This window comes from Cygnus olor, chromosome 7 (genome assembly GCF_009769625.2).
Source record: "Cygnus olor isolate bCygOlo1 chromosome 7, bCygOlo1.pri.v2, whole genome shotgun sequence".
NCBI classification, from domain to species: Eukaryota; Metazoa; Chordata; class Aves; order Anseriformes; family Anatidae; genus Cygnus; species Cygnus olor.
In genome coordinates this window covers 11,419,431-11,439,612 of record NC_049175.1, presented here as the reverse complement: position 1 = coordinate 11,439,612, position 20,182 = coordinate 11,419,431, and the positions used below count along the sequence as shown (strand labels likewise).

The following is a 20,182-nucleotide window of genomic DNA, read 5'->3' as shown; positions in this document are numbered from 1 at the left end:
CAAAGGTAACATCCAGGCCTGTTCCACAAACATGCACTGTGGATAAAATCTACACTAGGCAACAACTTCGTTTTTGTAAGTAGTTATTTGGCTGCAGCAAGGCACATGGTTGACTAAGGATATTATATTATTCTTGCCTAATACTTTTCTAAAGAGAAAAAAAAAAAAAAAAAAGGAACACCACCACCCCATAAAAATTGCCCCCGGAAAAAGTTATTTACTTTTTCAACAGCATTTTGACCCCCACAGTTTTCAGCTTATGACCTGCTCTTCCAGAAATCTTCTTACCTTCATGAAAACAAAGTCATATGATTCAGCACTTTAAATTTCTCCTTGACCTTCAGTTTACCTGCTCTGTTGAGACGCAATTTACAGTTCTGCTAGATTAAAGTGGAGTTCAGAAAGAAAAACATGGAGTTGCTAACAAAGCTGCTAAGCTAATTTTTGCCTGCGGCAACAATCATAAATCTACTGTAGATTTAGGCTAAATCTTAACTCTTCCACCTGCAAAACTAAGTGAAGAAAACGATCTTGCAAAGACATTTAAAACAAATGAATTGTGTTTTTGTGTTTCAGCTTCAAATTTCTCAAAAATGGGGCTTATCCATATTAAGTCCTGCAGTCATAAATGAAACACAAAGTTCTGATAAAGATACACAAGCATACATATATGTAACATGCTTATGCCCAATTAAAAGTAACATTTAGCCCAATGAAGAGTAATGTATAATGTGAAGTAGCTGCCAATCAAATTACTCCTTTCTTCACTACAGTGAACATGATATACTTAGCAGTTAGCAACATGGTAAGTGAAAATTAATTAGAAATCCTGGTCTTTACTGATAGGCAAATGGATTTTTGGGTTGTTTCCCTCAGTCCTTTTCATCCCACATCTAATCATAGCAAGGCACAGCCTTCTTTCTAAACCTCATTCATCCCTAAGATCTGTTGGTTTGGTTTATTCTTCTTTTGGCTAATATGGAGCAAGGCAGAACTGCCCAAACACAATCACACATTTTAGAATCGTTGCAGCAGGTCCTTTCATCATGTTATAAATTACCTTGCCTTTTGAGAGAAGCCCAGTTTTTATTTTAGCTCAAACACTAAGTGGTGATTACACACAAGCATCTACTTAGAAGTACTGTCAGGCAGGACAACTTTGCCCTTAGAGAAAACTGGTAATTGTCTTGTACAGGTTTGACTGTGGGCAAAAACTGAACAAAGGACCCTATGGCTTTGATAAGCAGCTGGTATTTTGGAGATGTTCTAGTTTACTAAAATAATACTTTTGTAACACATATCCTCTGAAAATCTGAAATCCTGAGAAAGCAACCAGGCTGTTAGATGAAGCACAGTTGATGGAATTTTTTTTTTATTTATTACAGGGGAACCGTGAAAGGAAAATCCCTGCATGCCTATTAAGTCTTTGTCATGGTATAGAAAACAGCCAGGATTCTACCCTGTTACTCCTCACACCTTAGAGAAGTAAAGACCTGAGAGTAAATAGTTTTAGAAGAATACAAATTTGACTGCAGAATTTCAAGTTTGGACCTGTTTCTAGTTACCTTTATTGTCCGATGGAGAAGAAAATTAAGAGAAATAAAGATTTGATCTGCATAGCAACTTCACAGCTGCTTTCATTAATACGTTTGTGCAAAAGGGATGAACAGCCCACTTCCTTGTCTTCTGGAGGCTTCTACTGTTACTGTTAAACACTAAAAGAAATAACCCAGAGGTGGCTATGTTCTCACTGCTAATAACAATCCAGCAAGCCACTAGAAAACAGCGTTGTCTGCCCATTCACAGTTCAGTGACAAGCTATCTGCATTTACCCTCTCCTTTTTGTAATCTCTCATTTCCACAGTAAAACTTTCAAAACACAGTAAGAGCAAATAAACATTTCCTTCTTGGAAACAGAAGTACAGCTCATAAGCAGGCAATGGAAGCCAGCACACTCTTTGGGGACTTCAGATCAAACCTTATTTCTGTTTCCTAGTTCCAAGCAACAAATGAATGTTCAAGTCTTCTCGTTACTTGCTGCTGAGACTAAGCTCCATGCCGATCCTCAGTGCTCATGGAGCAGTTCTGAGAATTGATGGCAAAGCCATAATTGAGGCAGACTGCAGAAAACTACTACATGAGAAACCAGAGTAGAAGGAGCAATGAGCCCTCCATTTCTTCTGCTAGCTTTTACGAACTTAAGCTACAGTTGTCTCTACAGACACGTCATGGGTCATTCAGCTACTGACAACTTGGCTTCAAGGGTGTCTCATCAAAATTAAATGGCAGCTTTTTCCCTCTAGTTTCAGGTTACAAGAAACCCCACCTTTGTGGAAAACCCCTTCAGGCTCTGAAATAAAAGAACCCAAACTGTAGCAACAGCAAGTCTCCTTGGATATAAGCATGGACAAAGCAGAGTAGCGGCATTAAAACATACGCTTGGAGCAAAAGAACTCAAGTTATGGGAAATCGTTCAAGTTGTGGAAAACTGAAGTCTTCCGCAGACTTTTCTACCATCTGTGTCTTGATTCTTCCTATGCTTTACAGGCTACCATTGTATCCATTCCTGTCATCAGCGTCAGCCTGATTGCTCTGAACTGACTGCCACAATCACCCAGGTGTCCTAAAACAAAACCTTGCTCAAGATCACAGGTATTTCCTTCTGGCTCCCTCCCTAAATGGCACTTCTTTCCATATCCATCTGGATTACCCCAGTTGCTAACACAAGGAAATTTCAAACAGGCTGCAAAGAGCCATCAACTTTTTCTCTCAAACAAGCATAGGAGAAAAATTATGATCTTCACAGCATCATAGGATTTAATTTATACCCAGGCAAATTCAAAGCCAGTCACAAGGAAAACAGGCACTTTAAAGGTAACTTTAATTCTTTCTCAGCACACCTTACCCCTAGATGCCAACTTTTCTCCCCAAGCCACCCTCCTTGCCAATCATGAGAATCTCTTTCGTCAGACTCTGCCCTTCATCACTGAATTCTCCTTTACTACCACCTGTTCAGAAAGAGCCTCACACTTTGCTGTAAGAAGCTAAGACACAGTTTGAAGTTAGAGCTTTGCTTTTTTTGTTTCCACTAGAAAAATGGAATGATACTTTGCATTGGTTTTAAACTGAAAAACAAACGATTCTTCCTGTGACCCCAAGGCAACCTGGGAGGTCGATACTGACCTTTATTGCCCTCCTACGCTATTTTTTTCCAAGTGGGAAGCAATTAAAAAACCTCTGGCAGCGTGCCTTTTCTGAAGGAGAAGCATATTGTGTCATCAATGATGAATCACGTATTGATACAGTTTCCTTGATCTTAAGCATCAAGCAGGAACAAACCACACTTGCCACAAGTGCTGCAGTGGCATGACATACTTTTGCACAATACTCTTGGGCAAAGATAGGCACACCAAGTTGGACAAATATGGAAAACTACTATCACCTTCAGTCAGACATGACCAATGCATCATTGGACTTTGATTTGTTTGGTCTCTGAAACTGAGAAAACAGCTGCATTGGTTTTCCTGGCATTGAGATGCTTTGTCAATCAAGGAAAAGTTTTACTACTTGTTCTGGCTGGCAAGCACAAAACCCCTGAAAGACTTGAAGCTATTGTTTAAAGAGCAAGAGCAAAACATATCTTATCAGTGTTTGCAGATTGTGTGGTTTGTAAGATTTTCATCTAGCTTAATTTTAATTAATTTCTTTATCTATCTCAAAGCTATCCAGATAGTACAATTTTCGGGTTGGTTGGTTGGCAGGGACTGTAAACACTGAACATATAAATACTTTGATCCATTCTATTTCCAATCGAACTTTCATCCTCTGCCTATAAATGAGGAATGTGCCGACAAATTGCTTGTGTCTACAGCAAGTTCTGACACCTGTAGGCCAGATGAACTGAAATAAGGAACATTAATATCAAAGGGAAGACACTTGATAACCTTCATGGGTTTTCATCAGCCCTTGAATCAACTGTTTTTATGTGAACTGAGCAATGCTATCCTTTTTAATCTAGTCCATATCAAGCTTTTCATAAATTACATCTATTTTATGTTCAAAAATAAGACAAGGCTGAAGGATATGACAGTTTATCTGGAACATTTAAACCAGGCTTAGCCAGCTGTGCCTTTGAAATCACCCTTTTATGTGACTGCAGGTAGCTTCAACTACTACCGACTGAAGAGATGTCATTTGAGTCAGTATCTATCTAGCTACCAAATTCAGGATTCTGCACAAATACCTTGTAGGCATTTCTCTTCTTTTATTTAAACAAATCTGTGCTGACATCTAAGGAAAGCCTACCATCTGTTGGGAGCCAGTGAACCCTTATTATTCCTTATTTGAGATGAGCAGGCATTTAAAGGTCATTTTTTTCCCGAATGTTCTTCAGGTTCCTTTCTTTAGATAGCAAAGCAGAGACCATGTCAGCAAGAAGGTCAAGAACAGTCAAATGAATACTCTTAATATTAGTAGAATAATTGAGCCTAGAATATAATAAGAAAGCCTGGCACCATTAAAAAAAAAAGGGGGAGGGGAGGAAGGCCAAGAAAATTTCACTTTTTTTTTTTTAAAATCATATGTAAAATGAGCCTCAAAGATGTGAAAAATAAAGAAATGAAGTAACTGAATAAAACTGTCATTCTTTTAGCCACTGAAATGTACAACTTGTGGAGAAAAAACTGTGGGGCTTGGACTTTGATCCTCTTAAATGAGCCCAAATCCACACCCAAGAGGACAATGTAAATGATCATTCACACAAATATTCTTGAGGTTGCTGTTGGTTTGCTGTTATCTGAAAACCTCCTCCTGAAATTTTCAGTTTTGATTGCACTAGTTTAGGCTGTGCTAGTTAAAGCCTCCATTTGTTTTCAGCTGCTCTGCCCTTTATTTAGGAGGGTGTCATTATTACTGTCTTATACAAACTGTATCCTAATTTAGTTTGTCATCAATATGAAATACTAAAGTATTATTTATAAAGCTCATCATGAACATCTTGCAAACTACACTAAGCTACACAGCATGCGCTTAAGCAACTACGAGATACAGGGCACTACATAAGCTTTATTTTCTTGCAATAGCAGTGACAAAGAGGTGAAGCATCTTTAGAAGCAAGCAATGAATCCCAAGGTGAGGCACTACTGGAAGGTAGATGGGATGACCAAAAAAGGGTTTTCTTAATTTGGGAAGCAATGAGGCAGGGAACCTTTCCTACAGGTTGCATGAAGTAACTCTATCAGTGTATTTTTGGGAAGTGTTTGTTCCCTTCTGAAGTCAAGACTGAAAGCTAAGAGGTAGCGTACATTTTTAGAGATTTAATGACATTTTGGCTTGCTGAGACCTCTGATTCTTATCAGCTCCTTCAGAAATTGGATACCCTGGTTAATCTGAAAAATGCACGGACAACTCTTCCCACTTAGACACCTGAGATCAATCTTGTAGTAGTTAAGATCTTTGCTATGTTCTGCTAATGCAGATTATGTTTTCTATTTATTCCTGCTGATCTAAAACATTACAACTTCATTCTTTTTATGAAAATTTCCCTTATACATGTGAACAAAGGAAGTTAACACTAATTAACCTACCCTGTAAAAGCACATGCTTTGATAACAGGGCACTTAATTCATTTTGAGATGCAGCCTGTGACTTCATAGATTTATTGACTTACATTCTGTGAATAGGTTATGTTCAACAATGGGGATGCTCAAACAGTATTAGCTGGTAATAATCACTGAATGATGATGTTCTGAATGGTATTTGTTTTCTCCTATCTGTTAGGCAGTACTGGTCGTTTGCAATCCTCTCTAGCACTTTATTTAATAAGCAGATGGGGAGGAAAGGAAAGAAAAAAAAAATCAGCCTTTCCCCTGAATGTAACTGCTTACTGCAGTTTAAGTCCCCACCTCATTCCCGTGACAGGATTAGGTAGCATCTCCTATTGCAGCTGAACTGCATGAGAACAGTTACTAGGTACCCAGCAGCTCACCAGACAGCACAGCTGAGCTTGATTATCAAATGAGAATTTGACCTAGTTTGCCACACTTTAGCATTCTATATTCAAACAGTATAGTAGTAGATACTATGCAAATCACTGCCAGAATATATTTTCATGAAAATGCTTTTTAATCTTCATTTTGATTATGAAAGCTAGATCAACCATAAGTGAGAAAACACTCTACACTTAATTTCCATGAGGCTGTGACTGGGTTCTCCTGAAGGGAAGGAGTTTGCTTTTCCCAGCACTGGAGTACTAGAAAGGAGAAGTGAAAGCAGATGATATGAAAGGATAAAGAGGATTTATCCACTATGGATTTCTAGAACTTTCCGTATTCTGTGACACTGATGACATTATACAGAAAGCTATTTTTCACTAAAATGACAGCTTTTAACACCCTCTCTCAGGGCATGCATCTAATTCAAGAAATATCAAGGAACACTGAAACTGGAGGCTAAGACTCCGCTTTTCACACTAAGCCATACACATCTACCTCCCAAGAACTATCTGGGCTACAGCTGAAGCAACAGCATGCTTACAGCAGAGCTATCTTGTGTTTCACAGAGAACACACATTCAGGTCTTACTGGGATACTGTACGAGCTTAGCTTCACCCCTACCACGCATGCTGGTGTTCATGCCTCACTACACATGCTATAAATAATCAAATTCAGTCATTTGGTGTGGAATTGTAATACGCCATTTTCAAGATAGTTAAATTCTGACTCAAAAGTTACTACATAGATTTTTCTGACATAGAAAATATTTGCAAAATAATACAGAAAAGTCTTTAAGGAAGATTTACGTCATTCTTTATCCTAGCAGAGAGATCTGATTTTTTTTAATGTTTTTAAAAGTTATCTGAATGAATGTTGCTACTTTAGATGAGTATTAATGACACAGTGCAAGCAGGAGCTTTTTAGGCTTTGGAATTATACAGTGACAATCTGTGGAAATTACACTGTGGAAGACTGGAGCAAGGCTCCTTGTGCCACTGAATTTCTACTGTGAAGCCAAAGCAAGGATCAGCCGGATGAGAGTGAGCAGAGAGCACCCATAACAGAAGTAGTGGTAGGCCTCTGTAGGGCTTGGACAGAATAACAGATTTAGGATTATGCAGTAAAATGGTTGGAAGTTTATTGTATGCATACATGTGTTCCATTTCCTTCCAATACTAAGAAACGTAAAACTTAATAAGTCACAAATATCAGGTTGTGATTATTACTGAATCCACCAACTCGATTGGGCTCATAACTGCAGTGCTAAGTTTTACTACCCTGACCTGTAACACCATAATATTTATGGAAGAATTTCAAATAAAATATTTCATTTTCAGATATTTCATTCACTACACAGCAATTATTTCCCATAACACAGACTTAATGAAACAAAAGGGAACATTCTTCTACTCTGAGCTCAAAGGAACTAAACCTCTCTCTTTTCCTTTCACTCAGCAGGAACTGTTTTTCTTTTTTGCTTCTTCTGAACAAGCTTGTGCACTCAAAACGTTTCAGGAAAGACAAGAAAAATGTTCACGCCATGCTTAAGTCCCCAGATCCAGGATGCTGGCTGTACTGGCCATAGATCACACTACCAGGTGCTGACAATGTTCTGCCAGTTTCAACAGTTGTCTCTAGTCCTGCTCTGTTATCATCTGCCATGTGTTGCCTTAGAGTGAATCCTCATTCTGATTTCCTGCCTAATTGCTCAATTCAGCATTCATTTACTAGCGGAGTCTCTCTGCCAGACTACCATGTGTTTTTTCATCATTCTGCTTCACTGACAGAACTGGTTGAACAAACAACTATCCATAATTCAGTCACATTTCCATACCTAAAATGCCAAGTTTGGTCCATGCTCATATATAAAAATCCTAATACTAATTGTTTGTAAATATTTCTATCACAGATCAGTAGAAATACACCAACTCCGATCTTTCTGCAAGTTCAAATAAATTGTAATTTGGTACTAAAAATGTACTGGTCATTATCTGCTACTCACTTGAAAATCTTCCATTCTGTTAACCCCATGAGAGTACAGACAGGCACAGAAACCTTTAGGGTCAACTGTACAAATGCAAACAGTGCAGTTAAGGTGTGTCATCTGAAACTGGTTTTGAATGAATGATAAATATAGTTACATATCCAATCTTAGGCACACTTCTTTGAGAAGGTCCTTAAATATTTTTTAATGCTCTCCAGTGTTTCTTGTCCACACCAAATATGCAACAATCAAGTCTGAAGCTGCCATGAAAACAAAACTCCCACTGATTTCAAGTGTGATACACACTTTTATTGAGAACAAGATGATTAGCTCATCAAGTTCAAGCCCTTAATCCGGAAATTAGATAATTTACAAACAGAACCTAGTAAATACTGAAATGCAGCTCCCATGTGCAGAGTAACCTTCTGTAGTTAGTATGTTAAGAACTAACAGCTGCAGGATGAATCTCAGGAAAAATAATTATTTGTTTTCCTAAGACCAAACCATGATGCCACAGATGGAAGCAATCTACAGTTCAGACTGCGAACTTAACTTTCCTGCCCTTACATTCCAGATCCTTCCAAAAGAAAACCTGGGGTTTTGTAAATGGAGTAACTAACATCAGAAGTACCTGAATACCAAGGATAATTCAAGGCATGAGGACTTCAGAAAGCAATGGTGAATGACCCTCCACAGTTAGATTTCCATAAGCCTACAAATAGCTTGTTCTACAGGGTTCTCTTAGTGATCTCAGCCTAGTTTCTTCAGAGAAATTGCAGTGAATAAAGGTGAATGTATTTGTCAATGCTGTACTTGTAATCAGACAAAACTGTGAAATGGAGTGCTAATGCAGACTGATATACCTCAATTAACCTTAAGAATAATCCATCTTAATGAGTTTGCACATGTTCAACCCTTCTCTTTGTGAAGAAAAATTATATAGAAACACACATTTTTGCTACATATACTCTAAAGATTGGAATTCTTATCCATCCAGTTGGATACCAGGTTGTTTCCTTGAACATCTTCACGTGTAAGATTCTATTTACTGTACTTGAAAAACTAAATTCATTCACAGAACACGTATTTACCCTGCTGTTGTGAGAAAACCCAGACCATTTGCTTTTCCACCATTTCCTCTGTTTTCTTGCCCAATATTGCTGAGGGAGCTAGCTAGTATCATTTCACTGCAAGGCTACTTTCAACTACTTTTGAAAGGTCACGGTGACTTTGAGAGGATTGGAAGAAAGCAGATGTTACACCTTTCTTCAAGAAGGGCAAGGACGAAGATCCAGGAAACTATGGCCTGTTTATTCTCACCTCACTTGCAGAGAAGGTGATAGAACAAACACACCTGGAAGCCATTTCCAAACACAAGAAGGACAAGAACACAACTGTGAGTAGTCAGCATGGGTTTCCAAAGATAAAATCATGTTGGAAGAACATGGTGACCTTCAACGATGAAGAACAGTGGCTCAGTAGATGAGGAAAAGCAAATGTTGCTCATTTTTATGTTAGTAAGGTTTTTAACACTGTCTCCTGTAACATCCTCATCGACAAATTGCTAAAGTACAGACTACATAAGTGGAGGGTGAGGTGGACTGAGGCCTGGCTGAACAGCCAGGCCCAAAGGGTTGTGATCAGCAGCAGAAAGTCCAGATGGAGGTAAGTCACTAGAGCAATACAGTTTAACATCTTCATCAGTGCTGTGGATGATGGGACAAAGGACACCCTCAGCAAACCTGCAGATGATACAGAACTGGGAGGAACAGCTGGTTGTGCTGCCTTGCATAAACACAGGCTGGAGAAGCGGGACAACAGGAACGTCAGTGAGTTCAAATGGAAAGGCCAAGCCCTGCATCTGGGGACGAGTAACCCCCTACACCACTACAGGTTGGGGTCTGAATGGCCAGAAAACAGCTCTATAGAAACAAGGACACACTGCAGAGAGTCCAGCAAAGGACTGATGGGGGAGAAAAGAAACTAGATTCTTCTCAGTGGTGTGCAACAACAGGTCAAGAAGTAACTTCTATTTAGATTTTCATTTAAACATAGGAAAAAGCTGTTTAATCCAAGGTTGATTGAATGCTACAACAGGTTGCCCAAAGAGGGCTGAAGAGTCTCCATGCTTAGATATATTTAATGCAACAACAGCCTGAAGTACAGCTGATACTGACTTAAACAGGATGGGTGGACTAGATTTCCAGAGGTTCCTTCCAACCTCAATGTTCTGTGAAAAACACAACAATAGGGCAGCCCATTCAGCTTTTTCCAGAGAATGACTGGAGAAACAGCTCTGAGTACACTAAGAGGAAAGTGATATACAAAACAACATTTGTTCTGGCAAGCATAACAAGTCTGGCATAACTACATTGCTGCCTGACAGTACGAACACCAGCCAAACCCTCCTCTGCTTCTGGCTGTTCTGTCAAAAGCAGAAAACTTTCCAACTAACTGAAAACGTATCAGTGAACTGAAATTCTTCCTAATAAGGAAGACTGCTGTACAGACTAGGAGGTGCCAATTCAGAATTTTATCTTTATCAGAAGTTTCCACTAGATTATAGTGAAATCCCCAAGCAGGAAGATTCAAAACAATTGCATTTATCTTGTCAGTCTTTTCTTTAGGGCATCTTAAGCCACAAAAATCCAGCTCCTGGCATGAATGTTCCTATGGTCAAGTCACCAGTATTCAGCCTCTGATACAGCTATTTAGTGGATGAAGCATATTGAGTCTTCAACTTTTTCTTAATTCTTTGAATGCCCATTTAAAATAAATACAACCGCCACTCCACAGAGGGTTGCCAGAAGCCATCTCCAGAGAAGTGGATAGATGCCTCTCAAGACACACCTACAAGGCCAAAATCTGCAGCCCTAAACAAAGGTTGAGAACAGGGAGATGCTCAAAACAGTATTTTAAAATCTATCAAATATTAAAACTTTCTAAAATATGAATTCTAAACATAGGGCATAACACCAAACATTTAAACGACCCTGCAGTACTACGTAAAGAGAGAGGTTAAAAATGTTTTGTCAGCTTATTCTGCATTTGAAGAAGTTGAGATTTTTCTTCTATTTTACAGAACAGCTGAAAGGAAAGTTAGGAGAGAGAGCAAAACAAGAAGCACAGAAATTGAAGAAATGACTGCGTTTCAAGACTTTCTCTTTAGAATGTCTATGAAACTTACCATTTATTATGTTTAGTGAGTTGTTTTTAAAATTCATAGCTTTTCAAACACTAGCATGTTTCTTCATGTGTTATTAACATCACAAAATCTCCAGGTTCATGTTTACGCATTTTGCTAAAAATGTTACAGAGTATTAGATAGCTACAATTACACTGAATTTGCCAACTTGAAGTGTGTAAATCTGCCTGGTGGCTGTGGCAGGGTTAAAATGAGGAAGCAACTACCTCTTTTTTGCTAAGACCAGTATGTGATTGATATGTCATTGTATGAATATTCTGGGAGACTTTTCTAAAACATCACATAATTTAGCACCATCCCACAATGATCTTTATACTCCCACTGACAGTTTTCAATACCCTTTATTTTGTGTTATACAGACCATTTTGCTTATTCAGCTCACATGTACAGATCTAGAGAAATACATAAAACTAATGGTATATGAAAATATTTTTAAAATATGTTGCATCACCTGAAAGCAATTTACAATAGCAAAATTACATGTAGATACACTTACCTTGGATTATGGAAAAGGCTGAATTTCAGTTGACTAATGCAGCTGGACTTAAGATTAAAAAGTAAAATACTCAACTGAGGACCTGAGAATCATAGAGAGAAGAAATTACTTCTTACCTATGACAGTTAATTCAGGCACGCTGGGAGCAGACAGACAGTAATGACAGGTGCAAGGCAGGGCCTATCTTGTGCTGCAGTTCTCTCTCTCTCCCTCCCTGTCTGCTGCTGCATTTCTCTGCACCTCTCCAGAGGCACGTCTCTCACCCTAAGCATTCTTTCTCGACTTAGACGCAACAGTTTTCTTCTCCCTGGAAACAAACAAACAAAACCAGTAACACTTAGCAACAAACATCAGTGTGATGAATCTATAAACATGTACTCATTCTGTAGATGATCTGATTACTCTCCTTTCCCAGAAAAAAATGGTTTTGGTGAAGTGTCAACCTTCAATAAAATAGACATATTTTCACAAGTCATTGTAGGAATCAGTTACATTTACGGCTATTTTTTTTTATCTTGACCAGTGTTTGAATGCATTAGTGGCCTATCATTAAAATGGTTAGGCCTATCTACATGAGGAGATTAATTCCAACAGGTGAACGTAAATTACAAAACTGATTACCATATGGCAATTGGCAGTACCTTGGGATGAATGTGATGATGTATTTGGATACAAGTAGACATAACCATATGTGATGGTTGACCACAGTGCAGCAACACATCCAACAAACAAATTTAGAGTGATTTTCAGAGCTTGATGGAGGTACGCAGCATCGCAAACCAAAGGCTTGCTGGATGAGATACAGCATGTTCTCAGACCGTATGTTTGTTCCATAGAGGACTCTGAAGTAGCGTTTCAGTTTCTGTTTCATGCCCTGCTCATTCCTAGTTACTCCTGACTCTAGTGAGAAGAGGAACTGCTTGTCCACAGATGCTTGATTTCCATATACGGTCAGTGCTCCATTAATTGACGGTATGGACAAGCATAGCTTAAACAGCAGAACCCTGGAGGTACAGAATTACAGAGCATTCTGCAGAGCACAGGTCTGGATAGGGAGTGCCGATGTCAGCAAGTACAAATATGATTCACTCCAAAATATTTGGAAACCCTGTACTATGTATGCATTTTTATGTCAGGTTTACCATGAGAAATTGGTGTACCTTCACCCAGTCACACAACACCTCCAGCACCCAGAGGACAAGGTGACCTAGTGCCAAGGCACATGCGGCTCTGCAAAAATACCTAAACCTCCCATGGAAGCAATGCTAAGCTAGAGCTAACAAACCCACCTGGACTTTAGCTGAAATGGTAAACACATTTAATTAATATGGTATAGTTCTTTATGTTTCCAGTTCCTGACACGTGACACTGGCTAACTCTGCAGAAGTTCATTTAATTCTAACAGATTTGTAAGAGCAGGCTCAACGCTGCAATCCATGCAAATGTAAGTTAATTGGTTTTGTATTTGAGACAACCAGAGAGCAGGGTAGCCCTTTTTCTGTGGCAGCACATCTTACCTGCAACAAGTGACTTAGCACTGCATGGAGCTAGATGAATTCTGTACCTGTAGCACAGAAAGTGCAAAACCCAGATCATGTACACGTGGATAACTGAATGCCGACTGCAGTTTGTAAGTACACAGCATGTCACCATGGTGAATGTATGGAGACTTGTGTTGACTCAGCTGAATGCTCACGAGGGAAATCTCCCATAAGATCAGTTCTGCTCAGAATGCAACTTTGCTGTCACTCCTGAATATTGTGAAACAGTGTCACAAGCTTCTACACACGTAACACAGACCTCTGTAAAAGCTCTGCATTTTAAAACTACAAAAAAGCTCCCTTGCAAATAAAAAGATGCAACAAATCTGCATACTTCATTGTGTTTTTTTTTTCTTTATTATTCTGCCCACAATCCTTCTGTTCCTGTTCTCTTTGGGCCACACAAAGTGTGAAGAGCAGTAAGTTAAAGTTTCATGCACAGTGCTGGGGAAGAGGCTTCTTTCGTAACTACTGTTCGTGAACTTCAGCATGCCCCAGTAGAGCGATGCTACTATTCCAAGGGCTGCTGTCTTCCTTTGGTTAGCTATGATTTCAACAATGGAAAACTTGCTACACTTCTTTCAAACAATTACATTTAGGAATTGTTAGTAAGTAAGTGTAAACAGGCACATGGTAGAGGCTATTTATTACATAAACATAAGAAATGTTAAAAAAAAAAAAACCACCAAAAAAACTACAAACAAAGCAGACACCTCCCATACCCAACCCCCAAAAAATAGATTTTTGATATTTTGACAGTTTTGTTTAACTTACAGAAAATGTTTCAGTAGAGAATTTTCGCAAGGGCTCTGTCTGCCTAGTAAAGCACAGATGAATCCTTTTCTGAACAGCTAAACAAAAGTTGGATATGGAGCTCATTACTTACATCAGAAGGCTTGTTACCTTATACTCCATTAAATTTGAGGACTGAATTACTGCCTGAATGATGTCAAGAAAGATCACTAAAAGCCTTTCCAGTAGACTAATAACTCTGTAGAAGTTTGTTAATTTTCCAGCACTATCAGAGGATAAAAAACAAAAAACATCTAGCTGGTCAAACTCAAGACTAGAAAAGCAAATAATGACAGGTGAAGAGGGGTGGGGAGAACAGGTCTGCAGAATTCAAACGTTATCACAAGACTCATTTGGCTCCTCTCAACATATGTGATATGGCTATAGAAGTTTCAGAAATGCCCCATATAACATAGGTGCCTTAAAAAAGCTATCATTCCTGGGCTTTGATTTCTGTGAACTGTTAGATAATACAATACAGTTTCATACTCCTACTCACCTTCATGATTCTGCAGAGCTGTGCAAAAAATAAGTAAGAGTCTACCCATCACCAGCAAGCCACACAACAAAACTGAGCTCAAATTTAATGGTTGAGCTCAAACATTACGTTGAACCCTACTCAAAGCAGAAAGTGACCCCGCTCTGCTATACTATCAGTAGCAATGCCATCAGATCAGTCAGAACTCTGGTTGTATTAGGCAGAGTCCATTGAACACAAGGAATTCAGGTGTGACATGCTTATCTTCTACATTACTTCTATTATAGTAAAACAAATATAACAAATAGGTAAAACAGGTAAAACAAAAATATAACAGGTAAAACAAAATTTAACAAATATTTTCAAGATAAATAAACCTGAGCCAGAAAATATTGACATGAAATTAAGAGATACAAAATAACATGTATCTCCAAAGGCTGGTAAAGCTTAAATCCAACCCTTTAATTCAGGGTCACATTTAGAAAACACCACAAAATGTTACATGTAGCATTAAAGCACAAATTATTCCCTGAAATAATGTGTTCTACCATGTCAGATCTGAGTTTATTTGCACTGTACTAAAGCTTAATTAGAGAACATTACTTGTAGTGGTAACTGTATGCTTCACATTATGCATATGCTTAAGTCCTATCATAGAATCATAGAATATCCCGAGTTGGAAGGGACCCATAAGGATCATCAAGTCCAACTCCTGGCACCGCACAGGTCTGCCCAAAAGTTTAGACCATGTGACTAAGTGCACAGTCCAATCGCTTCTTAAATTCAGACAGGCTTGGTGCAGTGACTACTTCACTGGGGAGCCCGTTCCAGTATGCAACCACCCTCTCGGTGAAGAACCTCTTCCTGATGTCCAGCCTAAACTTCCTCTGCCTCAGCTTAACACCGTTCCCACGGGTCCTGTCACTGGTGATAACGGAGAATAGGTCCCCTGCCCCTCCACTCCCCCTCGCGAGGAAGTTGTAGACCGCGATGAGGTCCCCCCTCAGCCTCCTCTTCTTCAGGCTGAACAGGCCCAGTGACCTCAGCCGCTCCCCATATGTCTTCCCCTCTAGGCCCTTCACCATCTTCGTCGCCTTCCTCTGGACACTCTCCAACAGTTTAATGTCCTTTTTGTACTGTGGTGCCCAGAACTGCACACAGTACTCGAGGTGAGGCCGCACCAGTGCAGAGTAGAGCGGGACAATCACTTCCCTCGACCGACTAGCAATGCCGTATATATATAGATAGATAGACAGATAGATAGCAATGCTGTATATATCATATTAAGCAAGATACATTCTTCTTTCCCAGCGCAGCATTAAAGAAGGTTTCCATCTCTGCTAAATCCAAATTTGCTAAAGGCAAATTCTGACTTTATTTGAATTAGGATTACAAACTGAATAGCAAATTGAAAACTACATTTATTTGCATCTTTTTCACTTGGATTTTTTTTAATATTTTTCTTTTTTCCTTACACAAAGTCTCAAGTGAAGAAAATGCAAACAGGTTGTTTTGAATTATCTATGCAAGTAATGTCCTTCCGCCAACTTTTGGAATAAAAATTTGACCTGAAAAGGTTAGAATTATTTTCAACTCCACTGCAACAAATAAAGTGACTCTCAGACTGACTGGTACCTGTTACAGACAGCACTCATCCATGGCGGTATGAAATCTGAGCAAAGACACATCATCTTTGGATAATCTGAAATAAATGTATTAGAGTATTAAAAAAATATATTTTTTAAAGTGATTTATAGAATGATTCTATGGTAAGTGATTTACTTTTGAATCTCTTTTATTTGAGAAAACTAGATTTTGAGAACACAATGATATCAGAGCGTAAGTAGACAAATAGTATAAGCAATGTATTTCTCTCTGATTTTTCTATGCCACTGTGATCACTGTATCCCATCAGATGGCTTCTTGTTGTTGTGCTTACCTGACTATGTGAAGGCACAGTCAAAGCAGACTTCTTCACTCTTAAAACCTTTGATGTTGGAATGGGACTAATAGAACAGTTTGGGTTGGAAGAGTCTGTAAAGTTCATCCAGTTCCAACCCCCTACCTTGGGCAGGGAGACCTCCCACCAGCCCAGGCTGCCCAAAGCCCCATCCAGCCTGGCCTTGAATACCCCCAGGGATGGGGAAGCCACAGCTTCTTCGGGCAGCCTGTGCCAGTGCCTCAGCACCCTCTGAGTGAATAATTTCTTCCTAACATCTAATCTGAATCTACCCTCTAATGGTATGTCTTGAATTGACTGCAGCATGTAGTTGCTGACAGGGCCTGTAAGAACATACAAACAGGTCATGCTCTATAGCCTCTACAGTTTTATTATTTGGAGTTTATCTTAACTCCAGTGCCTATGTAACAAACCAGAAACCAAATGTTGCCAATCTTGCCTCTGCTCTGATCAAACACCTAGTTTTCCCACCAATCTCCCCATTTCTCTTCATTTTCTGTATCCTAAGAAACTTTCACATGTACTTCATGCTTATTTTCCTGGTTGAATGGTTTAGGAGTGTTACTTCCACAAATATCTAAGATACAGTAACAAATGGCTGCCAACCTTACCACAGGCATAGGGAGAACAGGAAAAGGCTCAAACATTAAAGAATGGCCTCCCCAACAGAGCCTAAGGAAATTAGCTGATGTCTTGACTCAATGCAGAACGGGGACCAGAAGAAAAGGTTTGTTCAAATTCCATGAATAAACTTCATGCTTACCAGATACAGATTATTTTTTCCTTGAACACAGTATTTGTTTCTCAAACGGAAGCAAGTTTATTTTTGATGCAGTATGTAGTGAATAAAAGATAGCTTGGATGTCCTGAATAAGAGATAACAGGTAAGTTGAGTCTGACTGCATCAGAACAGTAATTTGAGACCCCAGAAAGCATTAAAATTGACCTCAGAATGCAGCAACCCGCAGAAATCCCATTTCCTTATTTTGTTTCATTTCCAGAGGGCTAATATTGCCTTTATTCTAGAAATTGGTGCACAATGAAGTAAGTGGAAGAACTTTTAAGTCAACAAGAACAGCCTGTTACGGCTGGCACACATAGACATCTACCTTCTCTCTCTCCCTAGATGACATCAGTTCGTAGAATACACTCCGCTGCATGTTACTAAACTGCCATTTTCTAGACAGCTTCCATGCCTCCTGAAAGGCATATTTTAAAGAAGAAAGGTTTACTAGGATTTTTATTGTCTATATCCCTGTTATCACCAACTTTATTAGGTTTTTCTAGATAACCACTTACGGCCACTGGCAAGAAGGTAACCCAGTTCAAATTACTGCACTACTGTTAGGCCAACACAAAGTTCAAGAAAAAAAATATTACGTTAGGAAGAAAATTGATATTGTGGGTGGGGGCCCTTTTATCATGACAGTAGTAATAGACCTTAGGAAATTAAGTTTATATATATAACTTTATTTCAGACTAAAAACCTGTCTTTTTTGTTATTGTAATTGTACATGTGTTCATCACAAACACAAAAAATCAGTTAGCACGATTTTTATAAATCACTGTACATCACCCAAATGGGGCTATTAATCTTTAAAGCCATTTCTAAGTCATTACTGTTTTTAAACACTGACCTAACAAAAGTTACAATAAAAAGCTACAATATAGGTAACCAGCTAGAGAAAAGTGATGGAACAGCTATGAAACTAACTTTTAGGGCATTTTGAAACTCGTAAGAATTATACAATCTTATTTGCTATAGGAGATTAAAAATGCACTTTATTCAGAAAAGCTTTATTAAAAAGAAAGAAAGCCACTAAAGGTTTTTATTGCTTCTGTATTCTCTAAAAATGAAAATCAAGTCAACAACAACTGTAGTATTTAGTAGCTTCATATTATGAAAGGGCTACAACTAAAGAGCACACTTCATTACAAATTTAATGCTAAGCTATCATCGTGAGCCTTTTATTCAAATATTCTATGATACTCCTGTAAAATTATACAGCCAACTATTGCTATAGTATTTTGGTTACCGGACCCCCTTTCTCCCTCCCTCCTAAACCCACAAAGGACACTCCCCTTCCCTAATTCAAAGGTAAGGCTAGCTGCCTCGAAAGGCTAGCTGCTAGGAGCCTCGAAATCAACACTCCTGATGGATTTTTATTTCCATTTCCTTCACTCTCCATTTTCCTATGATGCCTTCCCTGATTGCTAATGTGGACAATTAGACCAATCTTAACTCAATGTAGATAAAATACTTTCTGCCCTACCAGCTGCCCCTTTCAAGCACAAGGCATTTAACATATTTTTGACATATGGAGAGTAATTTCAATTCAGTACTGTAATCTTTGCAGGGAATCTTCAGTGCTAAGTACCTCAGGATTACAAAATGGCCTGGCTGTACCTCTCTGGTCAAACTGGCTGACCTCCAAGCACCGCAGATAACCATAAAACTGAAATAAGAGTAGTGCTGTACTCAGGGAAAACACTGAAATGAAACGGAGGAGTTATTTTTTTTCCCAGAAACCTGAAAGGGTTGAAAACGGCCCAGTACAGTTTGCGATATTGGCTTTTGACTGCTGTAACCTGATTTTTCCACATTCATTTATTAGACAACCTCTGTAGCACTACAATCCTTTCCAAATGCCTTTACATAAACACCAAACTAATCGGCAACCCACAGGTAAGTCAGATACAGTATCTTATTAACCAGCCTTACTGTAAATGCAAACGCTTGACAAGTCTTTGACAGCTAGAAAAAGAACTCCAGCCATCATCTGGGAGGATTTCTGCATGCTTTACAGCAGAGTGTGTCAGTTGGTAAGATAAAATGGTTACATTTCCTGAGTAAATCATTATCAGAGAAGTTGTAGTCCTCCTTATTATATATGGCAATCTCAAAACATATGTGCTCGTGAATAACGTGTTATTTACATATACTACCTCTTTGAAAAATAAACTTGGAGGACTCTATAGCTAAGAATAAGCTAATGGAAGACAGAGTCAACAGAAAGACTGTCAGGACTCAGATTTTCAAAGTTAAACACAACGGAACATTTACTAGGTGAGATCTCTTTCCAATCCTTTACCCAAAAGAAACATTTAAGTGCTGGGAAATTCCCCTCAGAATACCACAACTATGCTACTGTGATGCTCTCTGTCATGTGAGACACGAGGATCTCTCTGTCAGCCAGAGCATTTTCAATGCCCACCCATGACTGCACTTTCAAATTTCTTAGGCAGGATGCCTAAAATGGCAAGTTGGCTGATACTTCACTAATGTTTAGTGGAGTAAGTTCAAGTTTTCTTCAAAGCTGCAGGGAAACCTAGAGACAGCATATATACTAACATGCCAAGCTGAAGGCTTCGCAAAGATATGCTGCTGTGTAATAATGAGGACCATGTCCTCATTCAGATCATGAACAAAGGACAGCTTTATTTGATTTAAAACATTAAGCTTAAAAAAGAAGAAAACACATTAGTAGCTAAATTTTGCTGCTTTGCAAGTTCACTCAAAGGCAGAAGGAGGACTTTGATTTTCCTACTATCACCATTCAAGTATCACCATTCAAGTATCACCATTCACCTTCTTGGTGCAGGTGCTCAGAGAGCCAACTAGGAAAGGTGCCCTCCTAGATCTGTTGCTGGAGAACAGAGAGTTTCTTGTGGGAGACGTGGCAATTGGCGGCCGTCTCAGTCATAGTGACCATGAAGTGGTTGAATTTAGAAT

At 38.9% G+C, this 20,182-nt stretch overlaps 1 long non-coding RNA gene across 1 annotated transcript in view; it reads right to left on the bottom strand.

Annotated features, from left to right (window-relative positions):
• Nucleotides 1-20,182, bottom strand: part of LOC121073570 — a 186,543-nt gene that overhangs the window by 32,389 nt on the left and 133,972 nt on the right. The window contains exons 4-5 of the long non-coding RNA XR_005821800.1: nt 16,125-16,191; nt 11,795-11,985 (exon numbers count right to left, since the gene is read on the bottom strand). This is a non-coding gene — a long non-coding RNA (uncharacterized LOC121073570). The remainder of the gene's footprint in view (nt 1-11,794; nt 11,986-16,124; nt 16,192-20,182) is intronic.